Below are 16552 nucleotides of genomic sequence, written 5' to 3'. Positions count from 1 at the left end.
CTTGGGAAAATTTGAGAAGATAGCCAGTTAAGTCATTTTACAGAAGGTTTAATTATCTTGCAAAACTCTAGTTGAGGGGCACCTGGGTGGCTCCGTGGGTTAAAGCCTCTGCCTTCAGCTCAGGTCATGATCCCAGGTCCTGGGATGGAGCCCTGCATCGGGCTCTCTGCTCGGCAGGAGCCTGCTTCCCCCTCTCTCTCTCTGCCTGCCTCTCTGCCTACTTGTGACCTCTGTCTGTCAAATAAATGAATAAAATCTTAAAAAACAAAAACATTACCTCTAGTTGAGAAAGACTGACTTCATCCATGCCAGATGACATTCTACCTATGCTCTGAATATAATGGATATGAGATGTCTTTAAACATTTGACATGAAGAAAAATCATTATCATGACAAGATTAACTAGAACAACTTAATTTTATCTAATAGTTAAGGTACCTCAAAAGCAGCTTACATATTTTATTATATGTAGTTAAGAAATACATGTTAAAAACTTATAAGACATCTTTTTAAAATTACACTATAGTATTAGATAATATGTATCATTAATGTACCCCTTTTCAGATACTTTAGAGATAAATTTTTGTCTTCTAAAAAATGCAAATGGGACATACTTGCAATTCTTTTTGAAGTAGGCACAGCTTATTATTTTTGAAGTAGAAAGGCAGAAATTATCGTCGAAAGTTTCTTAGATGCTGAGAAAGATCCCAAGAGAGACTTAAATGTTGAAAATGATATGTAGAAAATGAAACAGTGCCACCAGAATTTTGAACCTGGATGTAATTACATGAAGATATAAAGTATTGTTTCTCATCCATTCATTCAACAAGTATTTATTTAGTGTATGATATGTGCCAAGTAGTGTTCATGTGCTGAGATAAATCAATAAACAAACTGTATAAAATATGTTTTGGGTGGGTTAGGCCAGGTTGTTATACATATAAGGTGTTTGGAAAAGTCCTTGTTAAAAAATCATAAGCAGGATTGATAGTATTTGTTACAAAAAGTACATTGACTTAGTTTACAAAGTTCATGTACTTTTAGGCTAATTTTTTGCTCTTTTTGGATAGTAATCTTAGGTGCTAAATGGAATAAACTCTCTCTCTATGTATATAAATTAATATATAGGTTTCTATATGCTAAGTTACAATATTAACTGAAATTTTTTATTTAAAAATGTTATATCTATATATATATCAACCCTAACCTAGATGTTTTCTACTCTTCAATTTGAATAGATTTTCTCACAGACCTTGTAGTCTCAGGGGGAAGTCAGGCAGGTATATAAAGCAGCATAATACAAAGCTAAGAACTTGGGTGGAATTAACACAGGTTGTAGGAGAGCACACTGGTAAATCAGGCGGTTTAATGTGGGTGTGGTGGGGAGACTTCACAGAGAAGATATAAGCTACTAGAAAGCAGAATAAAGCTAAATAAGAGTATGGCTATGGGCACTCCAAGGTATATCATTAAAACTATTTCTTTTTAACACTGAACAAATAAAGGAAAGATACTGCTTTGGTTGACAGTATTTTCTTTGGCTCCATGCTCTGTTATTTTTACTATATACCATCAAACAAGGATCAATTGGTTCTGAAAGTGTGTTCATTATTTATTAAGTAGAAATCCAAGTATTTGTAGTTAAATTCCATTAAATTATATTTTCCCAGCATTTTACAATTTAGAGTATATGTTTACATGGTCTTTTATTTGATCTTTATATCTAATAAGAAAACTATGGATAGAGATAGTTATTTCTCACCCTAAAGTCTGTTATAATAAACTGATTTATTTGTATATGATTTAATGATTTATTTTATTCACAAATATTACTGAGTGATTAAATGAATGCTTTATGCAGAGTAAATTCTTTATGTGTCTTGAGCTCCCTTTTCTTTTCTCTAAATATCTACATACTTGGATTAAACCACGTATCAATCAGTTTGGTTTATATTTATATATAATTCATAATTCAGCATATTTCTTCAATCATAAAAGCTTGGTAAGAAACAGATTGGAGTCATTGACTATATGCTACTTACATTCTCTTCAAACTTTTAAGAAGGCTTTTTTTTTTTTCCTCTTTTGATCTCTGTTGTATTATCCTGTTAGTATTTTCTACCCTCTGGCAAGGCTGAAGTGGTAAAATTGCTTCTTCCTCAAGAGTGATCAAGAGTGGGGCGCCTGGGTGGCTCAGTGGGTTAAGCCGCTGCCTTCGGCTCAGGTCATGATCTCAGGGTCCTGGGATCGAGTCCCGCATCGGGCTCTCGGCTCAGCAGGGGGCCTGCTTCCCTCTCTCTCTCTCTCTGCCTGCCTCTCTGTCTACTTGTGATTTCTCTCTGTCAAATAAATGGATAAAATCTTTAAAAAAAAAAAAAAAAAAAAAAGAGTGATCAAGAGTAACAACAATATAATTAATCATTAATGAAAAATTATATTTTATGGCTAAAGACACGTTTTCTTATGTATGCTTATGAATCACCTACTTTTAAAATTCCACTTTCTATTACACGTATATGAAAGAAAATGCTAGAAGTAGTTAGGTCTGATGAAAGAACCCAGGATTTAAAGTGATACACACCTCAGTTATATAAGAGTTTTTATCAGCGAAATTACCTTATTCTAATCTTTCTGATTTTTACTGTCTTAATCTCTAAAATGGAAATAATAATATCAAATATGTAATTGGAATACAAATTAATCGAAATATCATATCCACCTTGCCATGTATCTGGTAGAGATGGTGCACAACTGTATTTCCTTTTGACATCTTGTTCTTGTCCTTTCTTGAAGTAAATGTGTACATTATAGTTGACCACCTAAAATTATAAAATGCTGTATCAGTTCATGATTTTAATCCAGATGTTGCTCTTTCTCAAATAAATTAGAGAAAACTTCTACTCTTGGTTTCTTCTGATTAATTTTTATAATTTCTTTTATCCCTCCCTTCACGTATCAAGAGGTATTAGCAATTCTGCTATTCCATAGAATTTTCCATCTTTGCTGATCTTATTGCCTTATTTTCTACTTACAGCTTGTGAAAAATAAAAACTCTCTTTTCTGAAATGTTCACATATTTTCCTCCAGAGCTGATAAATTGGTAACTATTCATAACAAATACTACCTCTCAGTAGTTTGGATTACAAGAGCAGACTGCCTTTGAAAAAGTCAAGTAAGTCATGCTGCAAAGGGGACAATTTCTTTCTTAGCCCACCCTGCCTGTTTATAGTTTAATTAATTAATTTTAATTAATTTTAATTTCCCTATCTTTTACACCTTTTTAATTTATTTTTTAATTTTTTATTAACATATAGTATTATTAGCCCCAGGGGTACAGGTCTGGGAATCATCAGGCTTACACAGTTCACAGCACTCACCATAGCACATACCCTCCCCACTGTCCATAACCCAACCGCCCTCTCCCAACCCCCCGACCCACCAGCAACCTTCAGTTTGTTTTGTGAGATTAAGAGTCTCTTATGGTTTTTCTTCCTCCTGATCCCATCTTGTTTTATTTTTTCCTTCCCTACTGTCAAACCCTCCACATTGTCTCTCAATTCTTCATATCACGGAGATCATATGATAATTGTCTTTCTCTGATTGACTTATTTTGCTCAACGTAATACCCTCTAGTTCCATCCATGTCATTGGAAATGGCAAGATTTCATTTCTTTGGATGGCTGCATAGTATTCCATTATATATAGATATGTAGATATACAGATATATAGATATAGATATAGATATAGATATAGATATCTGTATATACATATCTGTATATCTATCTATATCATGGACAGCCACATTCATTTACACCTTTTTTGCATTAAAGTGTGTTTTAAAACATGAACACATTATTTTGGTGATTATCTTTGAGTCACTGTCATATGCTTTGTGATTGGGTGGGATAAGGATTAAAGAGAAGAAAGGAAACGTGGAAACAAGGATATGATGTTGGGAGCGAACCTGAGTAACTACTTTGGACCAAACTGCTGCATATTACATAGTAGTTCTTCTTGGAGTTAACTTGATAGTATGGTAGGAAGAGGTATACATTATAATAGTAATATAATAATGGCAATAATTGGAGCTAATACTCACATAACATGGCTGGTGTGAGGCTTGCTATCAATTTACTTAATTCTATAGCAGTTCTTAAATTTCAGTACTATTATTGTCTCCTATCACATTATGAGAACACTAGCACAGAGGGGTTAAAAAAGTCAGTAATCACACAACCATCAAGTGTTGAAAACCGAATACCAATCTTTTTAAATTTTTTTTTTCTTTTTAGATTTTATGTATTTATTTGAGAGAGAGAACACAATCAGGTAGAGAGGGAGGCAGAGACAGAGAGGGAAGCAAGCTCCCTGCAGAGCGGAGAGCCCGATGCAGGGCTCGATCCCAGGACCCTGAGATCATGACCTGAGCCAAAGGCAGAGGCTTAACCCACTGAGCCACCTGGGTGCCCTCTGAATCCCACATTCTGTCCGCTCTTAGCTAGGACCCTGCACTGCTGATCGGATGCGGCTTCCTGTCCCAAACTACTACTGCTAAGGCAATGACTTCATGATTAGTAGGATGGAGATAATGCATATTTCAGATTCTTTGAAAAAGTAGAGGAGTTCTTGGGGGACTATTGAGTATTTATAATGTGTTTTACTCACAACTGAGTTCATTAAGCAATTTCATTTAACATTGTACATCTCACTGATGATAACGTTAATTATAAATGAAGGGTAAGAGTTTAAATCACAGTTTGACATCTTATCCTGCCTAATTGGAAAGTTTGGATGTGGCTCCAAACCTTAGAGACTGTTTTTTTTTCTCTCCCAGAGCATTCTTTTCATTTTGTTGTTCTTGTTGTTGAAGTTTTGGGGGCAGTATTTATTTCTCAAAGAGATGCCTATAAAAAACTTGGGAAGTGTTTTGCCTCAACTTAACGTTTCCTACTTCAAAATGTAGTTTAGGGACAGTTCTGTTTAAGAAACTTGGTATTAAAGAAAAGAAAATTAGTTGTTGCTCTTTTGGATGGTATATAAAACCCCTGGAGAATAAGTGCTGCCATGACATGGTAGTGATACTTTTTGTTTACATAGCACCTCTTCCTACAAAGCAAATACAGCCTTGCCTGCTTGAGAGCCGCTGAGTCTCTGGAATGTGAGATCTTGAGACCTCACTCAACTAACAAATCAATGCTGAGAAAAGGAGTGAGACTATGGTGAGAATGATATGATTTGCAGATCAACAAGGTGAGAATGAGTGCAACTTACCATATACAGTGGAGACTCTCTTTAGGAACCTTTTTGCCTTAAAACTATTGTGGAGAAAAAAACAAAAATTCATTTTTCATTTTCTGGAGGGACAACTTGTAACATTCATAAACAATGGATGCTGATATGATTAGAAACTGGTAGGGATAAATGTATGTCTCTGTGCCAATGTAATGAGATTAGTTATTTCTGTCCCCCCTTCTTACTTTATGGACTTGTATTTGAATTTTAACACACACATGTTTCATCTTTATTCAGAGCCTTCCATTTTTAGTATCTGAAGTTGTACTACATGTTTTTCTTCCGTTTTTTAAAAAAGTCCAAATAATTTGTATTTATAAAAAAAATTACAATGCAGACTTCTAGAATCAGAGTCTTGCACTGATTCAGGACACTTGCACTGAACATGTGTCCTAATTGTATCCATGTGTTAGCATAATATTCTGTAGAGACTAATTCTAATCAATCCTGTCTAAACAGTCTGGATTTCCCATCAATTACTATACTAAGTTGTTGACAGAATTCCTGCCAGTCTTTGGGTGTTTGCCTCCAGTAAGTACTGCCATTTGAACCCCAGAGTGAGAGCAACATGGCAGATCTCTTCATCTATGTATTTTGCATACCTACCTTGTTTAAATGTGAAATGCTACTCCTGTGAAATCAATACTTCAAGGGTATTGTACTTTTCATGGTTTTCACTGTACTATACAGATGGAAACAGTTTTCTGAACTGAATTGACTATTAAATTATTATATGTTATAATATGATTATAAACATGTAATATTTCAGGGATACCTTGACCTTCCTAATATAATGTTGCCTAAATATAAGGTAATGTACTCTTATGCATGACTTTGTTTTAATCATAGGTCTTTTTGCTGCAGATAATAGGATCTCAGTAAAGAATATATTGACAAAAAAAGAAAAAAAAATTGAAGTATACTGTCTTGTCAACCAACTTTTTTCCAACTCCCAACTTCACATTGTTCTATAACAAAGAATTATAAAAGACATGAGGGACCTAAGAGCTCCATGTCTTGCCTATGGTCTCCACTCTCTGTTTCTCTTTTCTCCTTGTACATTCTCTCTCTCTCTCTTTCTCCACTCTCCTTTTTCACTGTTTACATGTTTTTTACAGCCACTGCGTGTACATAGCTAAGAAGTCACATAGAAATCATGTCTACATGTTTGTAGTTTAAGAAACCATTCAAGAATAACTAGCCAAATACCCAGGAAAGAACATTTGGGTTAGATTGCAAATCTTAGCCACAAATAGATACATGAATACATGGGAAGTGCATATTTAATTATGGAGCCTTTTTATGAACAGGATGTAGGCAGTAGTTCTCAAAAATGATGTAGGCAGACAACCCTGAAAGACGTCTACTTACATTATTGTTTAGAGGACATTGTAGTTTGATCCTTAAGCTATAGGTTACTGAGAAAGGATGACAGACAGTCTTTTCCTTCACGAGGCCCCTTCCTAGTCTAGATAATTCTGATTACTAAATAAATATTTATTGCACGATTAAATAGTTGAAGTAATGGATATCAGGCATAGCTATGAGAATCACAGTTTAAATGAATAATTTCATTTTTTTTTCCAATTCCCAGCTACATTGTGTGACAGTTCTCTTTGACTAGTCATTTTCTCTCATGTTTTTTTTTTTCTTTTTTACAACACTCTCAGAGGCTTTTCTTGTTGTTGCTTTATCATGTTTAATGAATTTGCATTCTTCTCACTATTTCCATTGGTATCTCCCTAATTCTGATTTCATCTGCCTCAGCACATTCTAAATTCGGCTTTGTGGAATTGTCATATCCACTGAGATATTAATGAGTGTTCTGGAAAAAAAAAAAGTTTTCTAAGGTCAAATAAATTTGATAATGCTACATACTATATTACCCCTTGGAGATTCAGGGTGTACGTTAGTGCTTAGAGAAGTTCTATAACAAAGAAACCTGCTTAATGTTATTATCCTAGCATTTTTTTTAAAGCATTTGACCAATGAATCCTTTTATCATGGAATATCTGTTAGTATCTCATGAGACTCTTATTCTGTCGATCAATGTTTGGAAAATGCTTAGGTAGACCATTAGAAGAGATTCTTTACTGCTTTCTCTTTGTTTATTGTCTGTCTGAGTTTCTACATTCTGCATGTTGCATTGAAATAATAATTACGAAGTAGCAGTATGTAGTAGGCATAAAGAAAGGGTTAATTAACTTCTGTGGACTAGACTAACTACCTGGAGGAAGAAAAACTGAGTTTAATTAAAATCAAATTATTTGCTAAAATAGAACATTTGCTAGTTACTTTTAAAATAAGCTTAAGTTAATTGTGAAAAGAATAAACTAAAACCTATTATGTATACATGTGCCTCAGAGGTATCTAGGAGCGAACTATGAGGCAAAATATCTAGACAGCTTCTTAAAACACATATAAAGTCACAGATAATAATTGCTAATAGTTAAGATAAATCAAACCATATTAATTTTGAGCATGGATTCCTTAATTTTTATTGCCTATATTTATATATTATTATATTTAAAATGATAATACTAGGAAATGTTTCCCACTTTTAAATTCCTGCCCAGAAAAAAACATTTATTTTTGTGTGCTAGAAATTTTAAGGCTATAATAATTTTTATACATTAAACAAAATGTCTACATAAATATTATGAAAGTCACATGAAGAGTGAGAATATGTTATTGAGTCTTTAAGTCTCCATGAGTATTAGCTTGTTCTTTTAAGTTAATGAAAGGAAGCAGTAGTCATCATCAAAGAATATATTGTTTAAAAATCAATGAGAGAACTGCCCTCTGTGTTGCTCTTTCCACTTTAATTTTTTTTTTTTTTCTCTTTGCCCAGAAGCTTAGAAAGAGTCTTTGTTCAGCCTTTAGATGTACAGTCTGGTGTCATGCCTGTTAAGTCCATGATAAAAATGATCTAGATACTAGTCCTTGATGTTTTATATCAGGAAGCTAATTATTGTCTCCCTTTTCAGAGCCTCATTACCCCCAAACAACTTCTCTGTTCTCATGCTTGTTTTATTTCTCTTGCTGAGGATAATTGCACATAGTTCTTATTACTTTCCTTTAAGGTGTAAATATAAATTATCAATACATTGTTATTATTGGCTGAGGTAAATGACCTTTGTGGTTTTCCAGAATGTTTTTCACCTCAGTTGACCTACCATTTATTGGGTGTCCTTGGTGTACCATATATGAGTCCATGTTATTGATAATTTAAAAGGCTCATTACTTTTTTTAAGGAAATTACATTGATAACTTTTAAAGTTTGGAGCTTCTCAGTAATAACAGTGATGTTCACATCTTATATTTGAAAAGTGACTTGCAGGTTTTCAGATGTACCTTCACACGTATTATTTTATTTAGTCCTTGCAGGAACTGGCTAAGATTATAGACATTATTATTCCATATAAGGAAGGAACAAATTGCATATTGAAGAGTCAATTATATTGTGTTCTCATACACATAGTAACTTTTGGAGCTAGGACTCCAAAGTTCTTATTCCTATATTCCTGAAGTAGTAACTTAATAAAACTGGATTGATACTGTGGTTTTGGGTTTTATAGGATGGGTATCGTTTGAGATACACACTCAGGCTTAACATCTGTTTCATGCACAGTTCTAAGTTTATCTTTTGTGTGTCTCTTTATAATGAATAAAGTGGAAAAAATAAATAAAATGAACAGAATCTCAATATTAATGCTAATTGCAAAGAACATCTGAGTTGCAGGATTCTATTAGCATAGGATTTCACATCTTCTAACGACACAGGAAAAAAAAAAAAAAAACAGATCCTAGTGTTCTGAGAAGTAAAAACAGTGTACCAGTCAAGAGTTCCTTGTAATGTCCGACCACCTGGGTTTATATGCACCCCTGTTAAGCTCCGTAACCTTGCCCAAGTTGCTGAAAACCCATTTTTCTTACCTATAAAGGGGGACAGCAGTAACTATTTTCCCTGTAGAGCTGTTTTGAAAATTAAATGGCATAATATGTGTAATGCCCTCAATACAGTATGTTTACTTACTGAACACTTGGTCATTTGAGCTGTGAAAAAAAAAATAATAGGATGTAAATTCCAAACACTATGAGACCACTGGAACATCAAAACACACAGAGAAAAATGAAAAGGGAGAGAAATGGGGAAGTGAGAAAGGGTAATTAAAAATAAATGTGGTGAGGCTGCTGTTTCTATTTAGGATGGAGAATGTTGCAAGAGAATGCCCTTCCCAACCTAGCCATAAAAACAAGCTGAATAAACAACAAGATCATCTATTTTAGCCCATCAGAGAGTCAGGCCCAAAGCAGTGGAATAAATTAAAATCTAAGATTTGACGAACATCTCCTAGGATATACAGTACTCATGGCTGCTTTCATTTTTGAGATGTGGGAGGGGAAAGTCACTATTGATGCAGTTAAAAAAGAAAATGCACACACACACACACACACACACACACACAGCTGAGCTTTGAATATTTTAAATGCTGAATGTGGGCTGGTTTAGGCATTTGGAATTCCTAGGAGTCGAAGATGCAAGGAGAATCTTGACTTGCTTTTCCCCATCGTCGTCGTCACGGAGAGTTCACGAAAGAGATCTGAGAGAGCAAGAAAACCCAGAAGTGCATCTGGGGAGCAGCCCGGGTCTTGCGTTGAACAAGTGGCGGAGAGGTGGTCCCCATCTGAGGCTCCCAGACACACAAGGTTGGAGCTTGAGCTGGGGGCACATGTGGTGAGGGAGGGCTCGAAGAGCTGAGACTTCCCGCGCAGACTGGTAGTGGCTGAGGGCAATGGGAAAGCTGCCAGAGGGCGGGCAGGGGTCTCCACTGTGTGTGTCTTCCCTTAGGGGAGGGAGTAGACGTGGTGAGAGAAGAAGTTGCAGATGCAGAGAGTCTGGTGAAATCTGAAGATGGAGCAGAAGTGCCTGCCCGTGCACGGAAGGCAGAGATGAGAACCGCGAGAACCCCCTCGGGCCCTCTGGGCCCTTGTTCAAGTACCAGAAGTGACCCTGGATCCCCAGGGGTGGGCCAGAGATACATCTCTGTATCAGAGATACAGAGTTGAGATACATCTCCGAGGCATCTGAAGACAAAGTACAACAACTAAGAAAATAGGCACTTAGACTCCAAGTCCTGCCAAAGAAAATGTTCTAATTTTGCTCTCATCATTTAAGCCAGTGGTGAACTGAATTTAATTAAGATGGTAACAGAGCCCAAACCCATTGTATTAGTTTGAGCTATGCCATAACAAACAACGAGAAACTGAGTGGCTTAAATAACAGAAATTTAGTTCTCATGATTTTAGGATGTCAGCAGAGTTGAATTGTCTCCTCCTCCTCCGCTACCTCTTTCTCCTTATTTTAAGATTTTATTTATTTAATTAGAGAGAGAGAGAGCATAAGCAGGGGTGAGGGGGAGAGGGAGAAGCAGGCTCCCCCTGAGCAGGGAGCCCAGGCCGAGCTCCATCCCAGGATCCTGGGATCATGACCTGAGCCAGAGGCAGACACGTCACTAACTGAGCCACCCAGGCATCCTGAGAGTTGATTCCTTCTGAGGCCTTTTGCCTTGGCTTGTAGATGGCCGTGTTCACTCTCTGTCTTCACATGGTCTTCCTTTTGTGTGCTTCTGTTTTAGATTTCCTTTTCCATAAGGACAGTAGTCGTACTGGATTAAGGTCCACACCCTAATATATCATATAACCTTTATTTCCTCTTTAAAGGTAAAGACCCTATTTTCAATACTAGGGGTTAAGATTTCAACATATAAACTTTGAGGTGACACAGTTGAGCTCATAACATCTATCTAAGCTATACACTAGGTTGACTCAACCAACTATACTAACAACCAGTCCAAACAAGAGATGTGCCCTTTTCTGTCTAAATGTTGTTTACTTCAGTCCATATTGTTCTTTAGCATACAATGTTATAAGAAGAAAATTGCAACACACACACACACACACACACACACACACAAGAAAATGTGATGCATTGCCAACAGAGAAAAGAGTCTTTAGAGCCAGGTCCAGACATGGTCAGGATGTTGCAGTTACTAGATAGGATTTTTAAAATACCTATAATAAATGTATTAAGGACTTATTTTAGGAAGATGGACAGCATATATGAAAAAATGGAGAACTTCAGCAGAGATAATAGAAACTGTGAAAAAGAATCAAATGTAAATACCAAAAATGAAAAATACTGCATTGGACATGAATAATTATTTTCACGGGCTTACCAGTAATCTAACACTTGAAAGGAAATGTCAGTGAACCTGGACAAACAAAAGGCAGTAGAAATTTTCTAACTTGAAACACAGGGAGAAAAATAATAGAATAACTGATTTCTGTGGGACTATTTTTAATTGGACTCCCAAGAGGAGTAGATAAAGAGAATGGAAGAAAAATACTTGAATAACTAATAATTTTCCAAAATTCATGAAAAATTTAACCCATAGATCAAAAAGCCAGAGAACTTAAAACAGTATAAGTACAAAGAAAAACATACATTGGCCTGTCTTAATGAAACTCTAAAATCAAGTATAAAGAAAACTTGGGAGTGCAACCAGAGGAAAAGGACACATTAAATATAAAAAGTGATATGAATGATCATTGGTTTCTCATGAGATTCAATAGAAGCCACGAGAATATAGAATAGATATGTCTGTCAACCTTACAATTAATATTCCGCAAAAAATATTTCTCAAAAAAGAAAGTGAAATGAAGACATTTTCCTAAATTAAAAAAAAAAGCCAAATTTGTCTCTAACAATTCTCCATTACAAGATATGCTTTAAAATATATATATATATATATATATATATATATATATATATATATATATTCTTCAGTATTCAGCGTATAATACCTTATATGTATCTGGTAATGTTTTAGGTGAAGAACACCTCAAAAACTCACATGTCAATAAATATAAAGAAGAACTTATTCTTATAGACGGATATCTATGAAATTATAGAGAAGCATATGTAGGAATATTTCTATATAATGTGTACTCATATATGTTTACATAAAAAATATACATACATACTATTAATCTTTGTAAAGGCATCCTCTGACTAAGAAAAAATAATAGCAACATGATGTATTTGTGGCACATATAGAAGTAAAACATGTTAATATGGGCACCTGGGTGGCTCAGTGGGTTAAGCCTCTGCCTTCGGCTCAGGTCATGATCCCAGGGTCCTGGAATCGAGTCCTGCATCGGGCTATCTGCTCAGCGGGGAGACTGCTTCTCCGTCTCTCTCTGCCTACTTGTGATCTCTGTCTCTGTCAAATAAATAAATAAAATCTTTAAAAAAATGTTAATAAGAACACAAAGAATGGGTGAGAGATAATTGGGAATATACTATTGTAAGATCTTTATGTTTCTTATGACATTAATTATTTCTTGAAAGTAGGATGCAGTAAGTTAAAAATGCATATAGTAATGTTTTAAGCAATAATTATAGTCAACACAAAGAGGCATTATTCTAAGTTGAATTCTCTACCTTCCCCCCGAATTCATATGTTTACATCCTAACTCCAACACCTCAGAAGGTGACTTTGATTGGAAATAGCATCATTGCAGATGTGATTAATTAAGGCGAGGTCATGCTAAGGCACGGTGGGACCCTAATTCAGTGTGACTGGTATCCTTACGTGAAGGAGAAATTGGAGCACAAACACAGGGAAAATGCCATGTGTAGAGAAGGCAGAGATCAGGAGGATGTTTTACCAAGCCAAGGTACACCAGTGATTGTTAGCAAATCACCAGAAGCCAGGCGAAAGGCTCAGAACAGATAACTCCTTCACAACAGTCAGAGGGAACCAATTTTATGGACACCTTCCTCTCGGACTTCTATCCTGTAGATCTGTAAGACCGTTCATTTCTGTTTAAGCCACCCAGTTTGTAGTATTTTGTTACAGCAGTCCTAGCAAACTAACCCAGGTGCAAATAAAAAGTCAGTAGAAGATAACAGAGAATACTGAAAATACTACATTTACCCATGCCCACAACAAGGCAGAAAAGAGGAACAGGGAAGCAAAATATGGATTGAATGAAATGAACTCAAACACCTAGAGAGTATTAAATCCAAATATTATGATGAATGCATGGCATATATATTAATAATAGAGGGACCAAATTGAAAGACAGAAATTGTCAGACTGGATTACCTTTTTGCCATTTTCTGTAAAAATTAGTATACATTGACTTAATGACCCAGTAATTCCAATCTTAAATATTTATGAAAAATGAAAACAGATATCCACAAAAGTACTTCACAAGATGTTTACACTAGCTTTACTGATAATAGCCCCAAACAGGAAATAGCCTATAGATGTCATCTGTTGGAGACGGGATAAACTGGCTTGTTCCTACAATATGAGAGTACTCACAAATAAAGAACAGACTTTTGATACATGCCACAAAATGAATACTCTTAAAATCATAGTCGAGTGAAATAAACCAGACACCACAAAGTATGTATTTTATGATTTCTTGGTAATGGAAATCAGATGATTTTTTTGTTTGTTTTTCTTTTTTGTTTTGTTTTGTTTTGTTTTTGGTGCCAGCCAAGTGGAGATTCAGTGGGACGGCATGTGAGGGAACTAGTATAATGATGTAGTGGTTTGGGTTAGATGAATCTAGGCATCTGTCAAAACTGATTGAAATATATTTAAGATCTTTTCATTTTATTTATGCAACTTGGAAAATAAATTGGAATTAAAATATACACTCACATTCCTTATTCTGGAATACAATCTTTTTGGTTTTTTTGTTTGTTTGTTTGTTTATCATTAGTGACTGAGATGTACTATGTTTTAATCTAGTAGTATCCTACTCCTATAAATAGTATTAATGTTTATACTCTGAGTTTTAGTTTACAAAGTTTTCTACACATAAAGCATTTTATTCAGACTTCAAAATTACTCTGAGTTAAACAGGAAAGGCCCAGCATGACTATCTCTAATTTATAAAGGGAATGATACTACTCATATGTTCCTTTATCCAGAATCAGTGAGGTGATCAGTGGCCAAGACAAATCTTAAGTAACCGTATTTCGACTCTGACTCACTTCAGTAAATTTCTTCCACGAAATGCTCAGTAGTATGTAAATCTCTTTCCTCCCCCCCTATCTTCACTCAATTTGCTTGCTCTTCTGTCTCGTTTATTTAAAGTAGTTCTCTTTAGGCATCCAGGGGCATAAGGCTCAGTGACCTGTTGAATTGACCATTTGGCCTAAGCCAGTCCCACTGCACTTACATGCCCTTCAATGAAAGCAGCCAAGAGACCAAAGACAAGACTGAGCCTTTTTCGAGAATCCCAACTCGAAGTATCTTTATACTCTACAGTAGAAAACCCATGTTTAGACTTTATTTTTGCCATCCCCTTGCCCTACCTTGACAAGGCTATCAGATGGATGTGTTGTGATGATTATTAAGAGATTCTAAGTCTTTGCAACATTCTTAAGAGAAGGATAAGACTTTGGAATGAAGTTTAATGTATTATGTGAATAATTTAATATCCTAATAATAAAATGATCATGCACTTTTTTTTTTAATTAGAAAAACTATCTCCCAAAATAGAATTAAACATTACTGCTGTGTTCCGTAATTGGTTATCAAAACTTACATCCTGGTAAGATTTCAAAAAGGACATCCAAGAGTTACGTTTGCAACTTAACATAGGAAAGGGTGAATATAAATTAAAATCTCTCTCTGGAAAGTAGGTTTATCATCTAAAATAGGACTGATTCATTAGGGGAATTTATTTTACTCAATTAATAAAATATATTATAATCTCCTGCTGAAGACTCTACCGAAGCAAGTATAAACCAAAGTAGCAGAGAGGTCATAAAATCTCATTAAAAAGGATTTTAAAATTGTAGTCTCAGTAGTGGGTAAAATTAAAGAGAATGAGTCCACACATATTTCTCATTCAGAATTATACGTTCATAACCCTAATTTTTAAACTTCAGGGCTATAGCCCGTATTAAATTCTAATTAATATTGACCATCTTTTTAAATAATTTTCGTGTCTATCTAGATTTCTCCTTAGTCTTTCATGTTGCAAATTACATGGAAAAACAATGGAGACCATCTGTATCTCAAAGTCTAACCAATATTCAGACTCCTTAAAGGAGAATGGAATTCGTCTGAAGAAAGGACTTCTGACTTTCCTGCTGACAGATGGAATCTAGGGAGTGGTTCAGAGTATAATCCAACCTCCAGGAGCAACAGGGGTTAGAATAGTTAACACCTCTTTGTGCTTTTAGCAGACTAACTACTCAGAATCATTTAAAGCTCTGTGACCAAATAATCAGATTAGATCATGCTTCTGGGAGCCAGAGCTTCTCAGCCCCAGAATATGGCAAGAGGAAATGATTGAATATACCTTTATTTCTAATAGAACAAAGCAAGGAAAAAAGTAGTTAAGTAGTTAACTAGTTAGTTAATTAGTTAAATAATTAAATAGTTAATTAGTTAAATATAATATGATGTTTTTAGCAGATGTCATCTTTTAAGATTAAGTTTTTCAACAGATGATTCTGCCACTGACAGCTTCCAGTGGAGGTGACTTTTGCCTCCGGTAGACTGAAGTGAGAAGGTTAATATGCCCTGCCCCTACTCAAGAAGGTTCCTGAATACATAGTTAGCTACAATAGCCGTTTTAGGGCATTGTGTGGGAATTTGTGAGCAAACTACTGTTTATTCTCCATGTGACCTTCTATTTGTGACATGTTTCCATCATCCTTTTTGATTTACTGTCTGTATCCATACTTTCTCCGTGGAATAATTCTATGAGTGTGAAAACCTCTATCTATTGATGTATCTATCTATCTGTCTGTCTGTCTATCAGTAATAGTGGTTCCGGCTCAGGACTTGCTACATATTTAGCACTCAGGCATTTGTGGGGAAAACTTTATTTAGAAAGCTTTATTGATTTCTACCACTTCATACTTAGGAAAAAAAGACCATTTTTAAACATTCTTTACACATACTAATCAATAGAATAAATTGTTATTCTTGAGTTTTTCTTGGATGGGCTCTTTATTTTCTTTTAAACAAAAAAAAATATGCTTTGTTTTTCTATGATAAATTTATTTTCCTTTGTGAATTAAGTAGAATTTGAGAGAATGGGATTCTGTTTAATTTTCTTCAAATATTCAATGTTTTGAATTAAATGATACATCTTTAAAAATTTTTGAGATTATGTTTTAAAAGTTTTAGGTTTCTAATGAAATTGAAAAGAAGATATA

General features: G+C 35.0%; 1 protein-coding gene across 35 annotated transcripts in view; it reads left to right on the top strand.

Moving 5' to 3' along the window:
* ADGRL3 (adhesion G protein-coupled receptor L3) overlaps positions 1–16552 on the top strand; it is an 820407-nt gene that overhangs the window by 426140 nt on the left and 377715 nt on the right. The gene's annotated exons all lie outside the window — the stretch shown is intronic.

This window comes from Mustela nivalis (genome assembly GCF_964662115.1).
Source record: "Mustela nivalis genome assembly, chromosome: 4".
NCBI lineage: Eukaryota > Metazoa > Chordata > Mammalia > Carnivora > Mustelidae > Mustela > Mustela nivalis.
The sequence above is the reverse complement of the archived record's forward strand: the minus strand, read 5'-3'. Positions and strand labels throughout refer to the sequence as shown.